The sequence below is a fragment of the Bidens hawaiensis genome, unplaced genomic scaffold (genome assembly GCF_021521415.1).
Source record: "Bidens hawaiensis isolate Kalapana, Puna unplaced genomic scaffold, B.hawaiensis_p1.1 tig00065432_1, whole genome shotgun sequence".
NCBI lineage: Eukaryota > Viridiplantae > Streptophyta > Magnoliopsida > Asterales > Asteraceae > Bidens > Bidens hawaiensis.
In genome coordinates this window covers 35,692-47,781 of record NW_027501674.1, presented here as the reverse complement: position 1 = coordinate 47,781, position 12,090 = coordinate 35,692, and the positions used below count along the sequence as shown (strand labels likewise).

General features: G+C 33.2%; 1 pseudogene across 1 annotated transcript; it reads left to right on the top strand.

Annotated features, from left to right (window-relative positions):
* Window positions 1-4,496: 4,496 nt before the first annotated feature.
* LOC143604515 (calmodulin-binding protein 60 A-like) lies at window positions 4,497-9,014 on the top strand (annotated as a pseudogene). The gene is made up of 8 exons (XR_013148310.1): window positions 4,497-4,793; window positions 5,982-6,060; window positions 6,875-6,927; window positions 7,013-7,502; window positions 7,581-7,740; window position 7,792; window positions 7,859-8,065; window positions 8,136-9,014. The product of XR_013148310.1 is annotated as a calmodulin-binding protein 60 A-like (transcript).
* Window positions 9,015-12,090: the final 3,076 nt, after the last annotated feature.

The window sequence follows — 12,090 nt, the reverse complement described above, 5'->3', positions numbered from 1 at the left end:
TGCAAAAGAAATAATATATATATATATAGTTGATTTGGGTCTACTTAATTTTGGGTCTCGAAAATTTAAAATTTAATGAATAGTATATGATTTAGAAATATATCATCTTTAAAAGTGATATTTTGTAGGCTAAATAAAATTTTAGTATTAGTTTTTTTAAAATAATTGTTAATTAAATTACATTTCTGATGATTGAAAAAGTCGATGAAATTATTATAGCTACTTTTATTTTGTTAAATATTATTAAGCGAAGTGATATTTTCACAATAACTAACAAATATTCATAAGTTCACTTCATTAAATAAAAAGAATATGTGATAAATAAATAAAAAGAATCTCTAGATGGTACTTTGAAAATAATTAAAATAATTAAAAATATTCATAAGTTCACTTGATTTTGAAATTGAATTAAAATAATTAGGAAATGCCATGTGACATTTTAAAGAAATTTGATAAAAAAATTGAAACTCCCCAAATTTTATATAACATAATACGAAACACTTTGCGGAAATTAGGTCTCGATTTTCATTTTTTTTATAAAAGATATCTTGTTAAAGATTATTCTCATAACTTCGGTCACTTTCTAGGACTCGTTTTACATGCGATAGCAACAATGGATTTTAAAAAATTTGGACATGACCCGTAAATTTATTCAACAATCCTTATGAAAAACAAACAAATTAAAATCTCTAAGAATGTGGCAATAAAACCCAAGATTCAAAGACAATATAATTCAAATCCAGTACCACAATGGGTTAATTTCCCAAAATACCACATAATGGTTTGTTTGACTCATTCAGAAAAATTACACGTTTAATATATTATAATGCCATCAAAACTTTCCCTTTGTTGACCCATTTCCAAGACTTGATTCCGGCCTCTGCCCTTCATGAACAACTAGCAGGCTTTCGATTCCGCTTATACCTAAGCCACCAAAATGTCAAACAAAGATGAGTATAGATCCTTTATAATAATAATATACCTTCAAACTTATCTAATAACCAACTAAACAAACACAAGTATTCAGATACTCAAAGTGAGTCCTTCACCAAGTTCGTTTCATTCAGTGGCTCCAACCTTCTGATTTTGTTTTCCTTGATGCACAACTGTAGAAACCTTATAAAGCTCATGATAATCCACTTAACAAAAGTTAGTAACTTCGTAGATAAAATTCGGAAATCATTCGTTACAAAAACCATATGTCATATACATACTTTTTGGGCAGCAGCTATAACCACTTATTTTATTCATTTAATTGGTATTTCTAGCGCCAAAACAACATAGTAAATCTATAGTTTGACAGCAGAACGCAGCAACATTATTTGGCTGATAAACAAACTATTATAGCCTCTATTTTAACCCCTTTGAACATACATTTTTGGACAGCAACAAAAGTATCTCATTTAACTCTTTAAGTAGGTAATTCAAGCACCGAAACAATATAATAACCGTACCTTTTGACAGCAAAACGCAACAGCATTATTTTCCAAATAAATATACTGTTGTAGCCTCAATTTATCCTCTTTAACCATATATTTTGCACAACAACTATAGCAAATCATTTAACTCTTTAAATTGGTGTTTCTAGCACCGAAACATCAAAATAAAGACACATTTTGACAGCAAAAGCAGCAATATTTGTCAAGAAAATATACTATTATAACCTCAATTCAACCTTTTTAAGCAAGCATTTTGGACAGGAATTATAGCAGGTCGTTTAACTCATTACATTGATATTTCTAGCATCGAAACAACATAATAGGCGTACATCTTGACAGCAAAACACAACAGCAATATTCGCTTATTAACTCAACTTTCATGGCCCTCAAGTTAACTTCTTTAAACATACTTTATGAGCGTTTCTATTGTTCAACTATGGAACTATTCGTATGCATACATGTTTAATTCAAAGACATAAAGTTTAACAAGATTGTGGTTAAAAACCACTCACCTGTGCCCATAGGAGTGTTGTTGCCTGGTTTACTAGTTCGACCAATTGTCTTCCAAGCTATGCCATGCCTATCTCGACAACAAGTCAATTTCTAACTTGATTAGAACATCAACTAGGTTTATCATAACCTCATGCCCACTAGATTTAACTCTTAATAGTTAAAAGAGTTATGACACACAAATAATCGTTACCACTTTATACATTATTTCACTACTTTAATAGCTTAGACATTTCATCGAACACCTGGTGGGCATGAACTATAACTCACCAAAAATATTAACATGGTTCGTTCATGTATCCTCACTATTCTTACAATTCATAAAATTAACATCCAATCCATAACATGCAATTCAACCCATTACTCAAAAGTTACCTTCCATCTTTCTAGCTTAAGAGTTAAGAGTTTTCTATACAAAATTGAACATCAATTTCACCAAAATCACAGATTTTGAAATCATAAACTCAAGAACACTAATCCACAAATTTGCAAACAAATAAACAGAAAATACCACCCCCCTTTTTAACTGATTTCTTTTTAATTCTTTATTTCGAATATCCCTTTTACCTTGATCTTTACCGTTAACCAAGTTTTGTCCTCTATATTTTCCATATTGTTAAAATATATTTCTAACACATAAAATTTATAATCCCCGAACTTTAAAAATCACATTTTAAGAGTCATACAATATTATCTCAAGGAATATGTCTCGCTTTCGAAATAATATATACATATATATTTTAATATTCTAAAATTAGGATGTTACAAAAATAAAAGAAGAATTTTGTAGAAAATCCACTTGTTTATTGTTTATTATATATAGAGATTTTTAAATATCTCGATACACAAATAAAAAGTACTTTGTATTGTTTTAATAATAATTCATTTTCACATCACACGTTCTCACAATATTTAGTGGGAAGAGATATGGTGAGCATATATAGTTCATATAGACAACCCGAAGTTAGATATGCCTCCGAGGGGAAGCGTGGTTAGTCTTGTTTAAGAGAGTTGAGGTACTGCCGCCATTTAAAGCTTCATCGTCTTCGTTTGTTCGTCTTATGTCCTAAAACTACGTTGTGTAAGTAAGGAAAATGAGTTCTCACATATGGATGTGGTGTTCGGATGTTGATATAGGCTTCAATAGTAAGAGGAGTGGTGAGAAACCGATAATGTGAGAGATAAATTAGGGTTTTTTATAAAAGAAAATTTTTATTATTATGGGTGTTTTTGTTCAAGTGGGTTTACTTGGTGTGCTTGTTGATTTTCTTACGTGGGTTGAGCATAAACATAAAAAACTTGTGCGAATTTTTGTTTGATGATCCAATGAGCTATGTCACATTTGCTTCCATTTATTTATTTGTTTGGCGACTTTCGTGTGTTAAGCCACCACATTTTTTAAATTTAAAGAGCTCTGTTGTCCCATTTTGATCAGATTATGTTGTTTTAATTGGGCTCATGTTGGCTTTCAGAGTTTACCTTGGGCGCTTCCCAGGAAACCATAACGGTTGGCTGCCACTTGACAGCCGTTTGTACGGCGCCACTACAAGAGCAAGACTCTCTGACTTAACACACTGTGAGACGAATACCCAGATAGGCTCAAGATTCAAACTGACAAACTCTTAAGAATTAATTTGAATCCTTTATTATCTTCATTTCCATTTATTAATTCCTATAAACATATTAACAATGAAAATGCTCTTATTCTTTAGAAAAATTAAAATAAATTATGACTGAGAGGGTAATGTAGGCGTTAAGTGTAACCAAGGGTCGTAACTCGTAAATATCTCAAAATGACCTCCCAACCTATAATCAAATTAAAGTTCATTTTTATAAAATATAATATTCTGAAAAGTAATATATCCAAATTTTAAAGAGGAAACTAAACATAGGTAGTAATACTGTGTCAGTATTGTGTCTCAAAATGAACACGAGCACCTAGTCGAATAATGCTTATATCCGTTCATTTATAATTAAATTGTTTGTGTTCGTATATGTTTATTCATTTAAAATATAAACGAACAGTTCATGAACATAAATGAATAAAGATAAACGAACACATATGAACATACATAAAGTCGTAAACGAGCACAAACAATCCATAAACAAACACACTTAAATGAACACAAATAAACAAATATAAAATATTAACCAGATGATCCATCAAACAAACAAGAACAGACACAAACAAACGTTCGTGAACATAATGAGCGAACGCAACGTGTGTTTTCGTCCCACCGCAGTGTTACGCCAGAGAGTTATGCTCTACTGACGGCATAACAACCGTCAAGTCTCAACCGACTGTATGGTGTTCTCTAAGAACGTCTAAGTAAAACTCTGAAGCAAGCGTATACCCTGATTAAAACAACATATCCAGTTAAATGAATAAACTCTTAATTTAACTTTGTTTAATAAGAAAGTAAACTAAAAAAACTAGTGTTTTCAAGACCAAAAGTCTACTAACTAACCAGTGGACCCACAAACAAAACGCGGTTTCTGTGGGCATCTCTTAGTTATCGTCCACATCCTCACCTCTACTAGTCTTGTGCGGATACGTTCGGAATCAATCACACTAAACTTGTGGCGTCGTACTTCGTCGCACAGTACAGTACCACCCACCGTTAGGTCAAATCTCATCCTACCTTACGTCACTATCACTTCATCCATTATTATTATTATTTGTTTATGGTGCTGATCACTAACAGCAGCAGCAGTTGTGGTATCGATATAGTTGTACGGTCTAAGCCGCCGTAATTATGTCTCAGAAGAAGCCGTCGTCGTCTCCGCCGGAGCAACCGTCGTCTTCCGATGCCGTCGTAGTCGTAAACGTCCGTCGTTCAGAAAGTAAGTACGTCGAGCGTTTTTTTTTATTCATTTATTATTGCCCTAGGTTTATTGTTTTGATTCAGAAAATTAGGAGTAATTAATTATTATTATTATTATTATTATTAATCAGTGTTGCGTGTTAATTTGTAATTTTGTATATATATAGTGATAGTGTGTGATGAACTAGTTTTGTATTATTATTATTATTATTATTCAGGTTATGTTGATTGAAATTAGGAAGGATATTGGAGTAACAGAGTTGCTTGTTAAATGTTAAGTTGCATTGTATTACTGTTGTTACCGTTTTGTTTTTGATGCCGGTTGCCGTTGTAACATGTAAGTGTTAAGTCGGTTAAGTTGCTTAAAACGTTTTTTCGTTCTTCTAATGCCCTAAGTTGATTGATTTGAGCAGAAAAAAGAATTTACGAGCAATTGTTAACCGTTAGTGTGTGATGAACTAGTTTTGTATTATTTAATTTTTTGAATAAGGATTATGTTGATTGAAATTTAGGAAGGATATTGGAGTAATAGAGTTGTTTGTTAAATTTTAACTGTTAAGTAGCTTTGTGTTGCTGTTCTTTACTTTTTTTGTTTTTTCGGTTAAATTGCTTAAGCCCTTTTTTATTCGTCTAATGCCCTAGGTTTATACATTTGGAACAGAATTAGTAGAATTTAGGAGTAATTAATCCGCGTTGCTTGTTATTTTATATAGGTGTGATGAATCAATTTTGTATTATTCAGCCTTTTGTTTTTTAATTAATTTGTTGATGAACTATGTTGATTGAAGTTTGGAAGGATATTGGAGTCATAAAGTTGCTTGTTAAATGGTAAATTGCATTGTGTTATTGTTTTTTACCTTTTTGCTTTTGATGCCGGTCGCAGTCGTAAGCTTCCTTTTTTCTGAAAGTAAATCGGTTAAATTGCTTAAGCCTTTCTTTTATTTATCTCATGCCCGTGGTTTATTGATTGGAGTAGAACTAGGAAGTTATCACTTATGCTTGATTTATAATTCATGTCGTGCTAGTAACTTTGGTTAGCAAAATTTAGGAGTAATTAATCAGTGTTGATTGTCAAATTGTATTGGTGTGATGAACTAATTTTGTATTATTCAGTTTTTTCGATATGGTGATGGATTATGTTGATTGAAAATTTGGGAGGTTAAATACATTGTGTTACTGTTCTTACCTTTCTGTTTATAATATACAGTGTGGTGCTTGAGGTGATGAATTTCAGAAAATTTAACAAGTACGTGGAGCCGATTTTGGAGACCTTGGTTCGCAAAGTTGTATGTGAAAGCTTTGTCTTCTCTTATATTATATATATTCTGTTTGTATGGATGGTGATTGGTTGTTACATGGTCTAGGTAGGACTCTAGGGCATTGAATTAGTTGTTGCCTTCTTAAAGGGATTCACGGGTGGCATTTATATTTAAGATGAATGTATGTGAAATAAGATAAATTAACTGTGTGATTGGTTAAATATAAAGAATGCAATGAAAATGGAAAGAAGATAAAATGAAAAAGTGGTTTAAACTAGAAGTTAATCTTCAGTTTTGTGCATGCTTTGATATCAGTATTGAATGCCTTCAACTCAGTTTGCACCCTTAAAAGTATCTAATAAAGGCTCTCTAAATAGTAATATATATATATATATATATATATATATATATATATATATTACTGTAAAAGCATCAGTAGTTGTAGATTTTCTTTTGTAAGCTCATGCTATACTAATTTAGAATGTTGAATTTCATTCAATTCAGTTCATCTGCATTTGGCCTCTACAACTATAATTTTGTGATTTTGACATATACATTGTTGACAAGATGTAGATATGATACTTTTTATGTGTAGAAGTCAGCACACTTACCTGACCGTTTGTTTATCTTTTTTTTTTAACTAAAATGGGTGTAGTTATGAAAAGAGGCAATGTACATTAAATCACATATACACTTATATAGTAATCTGGTATTCTGGTGGTTGCAATTGAATTGCTCTTTCTACTTTATATTTTATTCGCCTTTAATGAGTTACCCTAAACGTTTCATGACAATCATTGTATACTTTTTAGCAGTATCGTTGATGATATTGTGTATGTAGGTGAAAGAGGAAGTTGAATCAGCAATGGAAAAACATATGGCTAACATGAACTGGTAAGGTGTATGGATTATCATTTTGGGACAATTCTAGATACATAATGATAACCATGGTTAAGGACACTGTATACTCTGTACATAGGGATTATAATTACAAGGAGGACTCTTCTGTACCAAGAAGGATGCAATTGCAGTTTCTAAGTCGTCTCTCTCTCCCGGTTTTCACTGGTACTCGTACTGAAGGAGAAGATTGTAATACATTAAAAGTAGCTATTATTGATGCTTTTACTGGGAAAACAGTTTCATATGAAAATGAATCATCAGCAGCAGTGGAAATAGTGGTTCTTGAAGGAGACTTTGATAACAATGAAGATAATAACTGGACACCTGAAGAATTCACTAATAATATTGTTAAACAAAGACAAGGGAAAAAGAATCTTCTTAGCGGGAATGCACTTTTGAATCTGAAAGAAGGTGTTGGTCTTGTTGGTGATCTTTCTTTTACTGATAATTCCAGCTGGACACGGAGTCGCAAGTTCAGGTTAGGAGCACAGGTTTTAGATAATGTGACGGGGACAGAGTGAGAGAAGCAAAATCAGAATCGTTTATCGTCAGGGATCATCGTGGTGAACGTGAGTATGTATTTGTTTTTTATGATTTGTTATTTTTACACAAGTAAACGGGTTGATATTGCATCATTTGGTTTCTAGTGTACAAAAAGCATCACCCGCCATATTTGTCTGATGAGTTTTGGAGACTTGAAAAAATTGGGAAAGATGGAGCGTTTCATAAGCGACTTAATAAGGAAAAGATCATGACGGTCAAAGATTTCTTGGCTTTTTCCTACTTGGACCCGCAAGGCTTCGAAATGTAAGATGCTGCTTTATTCAAATTAGATTTGGATCATTATTTCATTAACAGAGTTGTAGCAAACATATAGACCGAGTACTAAAAGACCCTTATACTCTTCTGACTGTAACAATTTCAGATCCTTGGGTCGGGTATGTCTACTAAAATGTGGGAAGTTGTAGTGGAGCATGCTAGAAGATGTACGGTTGATGATAAGAAGTTGTATCTATATTGTCCTCCATCTCTCAACAGAGATGGTGTTGTTTTTAATGTTGTGGGTCAAGTCCTCGGTGTTCTTTCAGCCCGCAAATACATTGTTGTAGACAACCTCTCTGAGTTTGAAAAGGTCAGTTTTGTCAATTTTATATCATCAACAATAAAAGACAGTTAGTTAATTTTGGTTATTGTATATTCAGGATGACGCACATAAACTGGTGATATCAGCTTTTCAACATCAAGAAGAAATTGTTGCTTATGATGATGAAGCGTCTTTTAGAGCTAGTACCTGCTCTATTTCTGAAGATATTTATCCTTTAGATCCGGAAAACAGCAAAATAAGAACTTCACATAAAAAAGGCCGTTTTGATTACCCACAAATGAGTGCATTATCTCCAGATGTTAGTGTTATGCCTACCATATTTCATTTAGAGAGCGTTGACAGCTTAGATGAATACGGGTTAAATAGCATGGAAACTGAAGAACTTGGGTTTGATCATGATCCACAATTGAGCTTACCCAACGAGACCTTGATTTGTGACTCGGGGTCACTAAAGGGTCATCATGATGAGGATATGCGGTATTTTGGTACATCTTCTTCTCAGGTGGATCTGCATCGTGCGGTTGATGGGTTTTTGTTCCCTCAATCTGCCATCGGTAAAGCTCAAAGAAGATGGAAGATTGTTTATAGTGTTCTTAAATGGTTCTCTCTTATGCTAGAGATACGACGGAGAGTCATCGTGAAGTGCATGAACCCGGGATGAAACTCGGGTTGTGTAGTTTTTGCTGCCCGATTTAGACATTGTGTGCAGTTTAGATGTATAAATGTTTCAAAACCTTTTGGTTGAGTGCATAAAAACTAGTAGTTTTGTAAAGAGTTGCTGGAGTGACTATAATCCACTCGTGACTAAACGGTAAATAAAGTTTGCACCTGTTTGAAACGGTTCATGTTTATCAGAACCCGAGTCTGAACCGAAGCTAGGTGGCTTGTTGTGCTGAGCATTTGTTGCATATATATCAGCAGCTACATCTTGATATACCATTTGTTCAAATAAATCATGGTGTACAGTTTGACCTTACAACAAAAGCATGATTACTTGCAATGAAACTGTCTTTTGGTCAGTTATTATTGATTACAAGTCATGTATTGATGTTCCTTATAAAGAGATAACATTGATTTATTATGATTAGACAATGGTTGTTCACACACCCATTGACTTATTCAAACACCCTTTGACTCCATACGAGTCGTATGTAGCTTATATGATCGTATAGGTTCAAAAGTTTGTCAAATGAACAAGGAATTAGTGTACGGTGTCTGTCAAATGAACAAGGAATTAGTGTACGGTGTCTGATAAAAATTCTATAAGATAGTATGGGCCTTATACAATCGTACTGAAAGTTCCAATAGTTTGCTCCCATGTCTTCTGTTCATTGAGAGACCAAAACAATTGAAGTAAAATAAACATTTAGCAATGCTCGTATTAGATACAAACATAATTTTTAAAAAATAGACTTGATAGCAAGGCCGGCTATATCAATGGTAGCAAGGCCGGCTATGAGGCTATATCACTATGTGTCTAGCCATGCGGTATTGCCTACAATATGACGAAAAGTGACTCCACTATATCAATGGTAGCAAGGCCGGCTATGAGGCAGGGCCGAATGGTCGACCGACCCCAACCCGACACTAACTTTAGGCACAGACTTTGTTTTCACCTTCGGCCTAAATTTTTTTCACAATTCTTGGATCATTGATATGGATATTGACTGCCAACCTCTAATCCGCTCAGTCATATAACAAAAAAAAAAAAAACCTAATAAAGAATGGGAGTGTGAAAATACAAAACATGTGACATACGACAATATAGATACGTTATTTATTTACAACAACAACATAATAATAACATGGGAAAATTCCTAAAATAGTCATTTTTTAGAGAGAGAAAGTGCAAAATAGCCATAAATTTCAAGATATTCTCAAAATAGCCCATTTAATTTGGACTGAGCAGACGAGATCTGAAAAATCCTCTGGCCAATAAAATATAGACAAGTGTGAAAATCCGACGAGATTTTTAAAAATATTGGGGGACCAGTCCATATTTCCTATTCAAAGTTCTTGAAATTAAACAGTCTTGCCAGACGGTCTTTTAATGTTTCCTAACGTGTCCCCACAACTTCCACAAACATAGGAAAATATGCCTTTAAATTTAGTCTTTGAAGACGCATTTAGGGTGAATTTTTACCAATAAGATCATAAATTTATAAATATTGAGGGATCCCTCCATATTTTTGAACTAAAATATATATATTCCAAAGCGTTATGGCCAGGCGGGTTATATAAGTTTCTTATCTCAACTGTAACACCCCGACCAAAGGCGGCGAAACATGCTGGGGTGCAACGTGATTGGACAAATACACAAGACACTATTAAAGTGACAATATTTAATCAACTCATTAATTTCATTCAAACATCAAAGTGACTGATGTGTTGTAAAACACATTTACTTTCCGTATCATTTTTATCATGTTTTAATTGCTTTTTAGTATAATTATTAAGTTTTATGGTTTGTTTATGTTTAATATTACAAAGATGATTGTTTTCTTGTAGGTTATGAAGTTTGGTGGAAAGAAGAGTTAAATTGGAAGAGTTTAGGGGCTTAATTGTTCAACTTTCAAACTTACAAGTCAAGGCCCGACCCAAGCCCACATCTTAAAAGCCTTTTATAATATTATATTAAGTTAATAACAAGAGTTTCCAGCCATAATTAATCAACAAACCCGAAATCAAAGAAGAAAGAACCCTAAACCCTAGCCTGTCCGATCGGGGCTACTGTAGCAGCGGCAGAATAAGAAAAAAAGACGGCGGCTGAGGGGCTGTGACGGCTGGAGAGGAAGGATAACATCAAGGGTGATCTTGTGCAGCTGCTAGGGGTCTTTTACATCGTTTGTTTCAGCCATATAACTTAAGTAATTCATCCATAAACTTTACTTTTTGTTCAAGAACCCTAACTTTGTTGATTTAATCTTTTGCTTTGAATTGTTTTGCAATTGATTGATAGTTTGTCTTGTGATTGATATTGTTTGGATCTTGAATGAATATAATCATGTTTGGGTTGATGTTTGTGATGTTTTTCTTAAGTATACATGGCTGTCCAAAATCAATGTTAGGCTAAACTTGCTTGTTCTACCTAGGATAGATGATTGTTGAGTAGTTTAGACTTGTTTAATGGATTGTTAATGTTCAAGACTTAAATTATTGATGTAAAGTTTAACTAAACCATAAATTAGATTGTGTGTGATGGCTGTGTTTTATTTGTTATTACTTATAATCCTCTTGCATTAGTTAATTGAATTAGTTTTGATTAATTGATTGCTTGTTAGACTCTTGACTTGGTGTTTCGGGTTTATTTGCGGGGTGTACAACCGTAGGGATAAGTGGGTAATATAATCATCTAAAATCAGTTAAAATACACCTTCTTTGAGACCGAGAGGTGATAAGAAGTAATATTGTCTCGTTGCTTTTACTTGTTAGAATTAAGACCGCGCGAGAGCGGGTTTTTGTCTTGTCAAGTTTGAGTGTTTATGTGCAATTAGTTGGTTTAATTTGGGTTAAGTTAAATTGTTCCTCTATCCTTGGTGACATAGTATTTGTCTCCATTAGGATAGTGTGTCGATGAGACCGAGAGGAGAGTCGTCATTTGAACACGTTAATAATTGTTTTTCCGGTTTATTCTTTAAAATCAACTAAAATAAGTTAGAGTTTGTTAGAGAGACTGAGAGGTAATTTGACTTTCTTAAACAAGTTTTAGTTGTGTCATCTTTTATAATCGGTGTCGTGAATATTTTCAATCCGTTGTCTTGTTATTTCTATCAACATGATTCATTCCTAGGTAGACGTCTTTATTCATTGAATTTAAACCAAAGTTTTCATAGTTTTGTTAAAAGTTTTCATTCAGTTAAGTTAAGTAGTTAAATAAATTCTAAAATAAATTAATTAAATATTTTGGTGAGTCTTAGTCAGAGTTTAGTAATTATAAACGTTTTCACGTGTCTTCGAGTTCGATATCCGGACTTTCCTTATCTGTGCTATACGCGATCGGTACACTTGCCGTTTGTGTGAACTAGGATAGATTGTTTGGTTTTTAAAGCTTA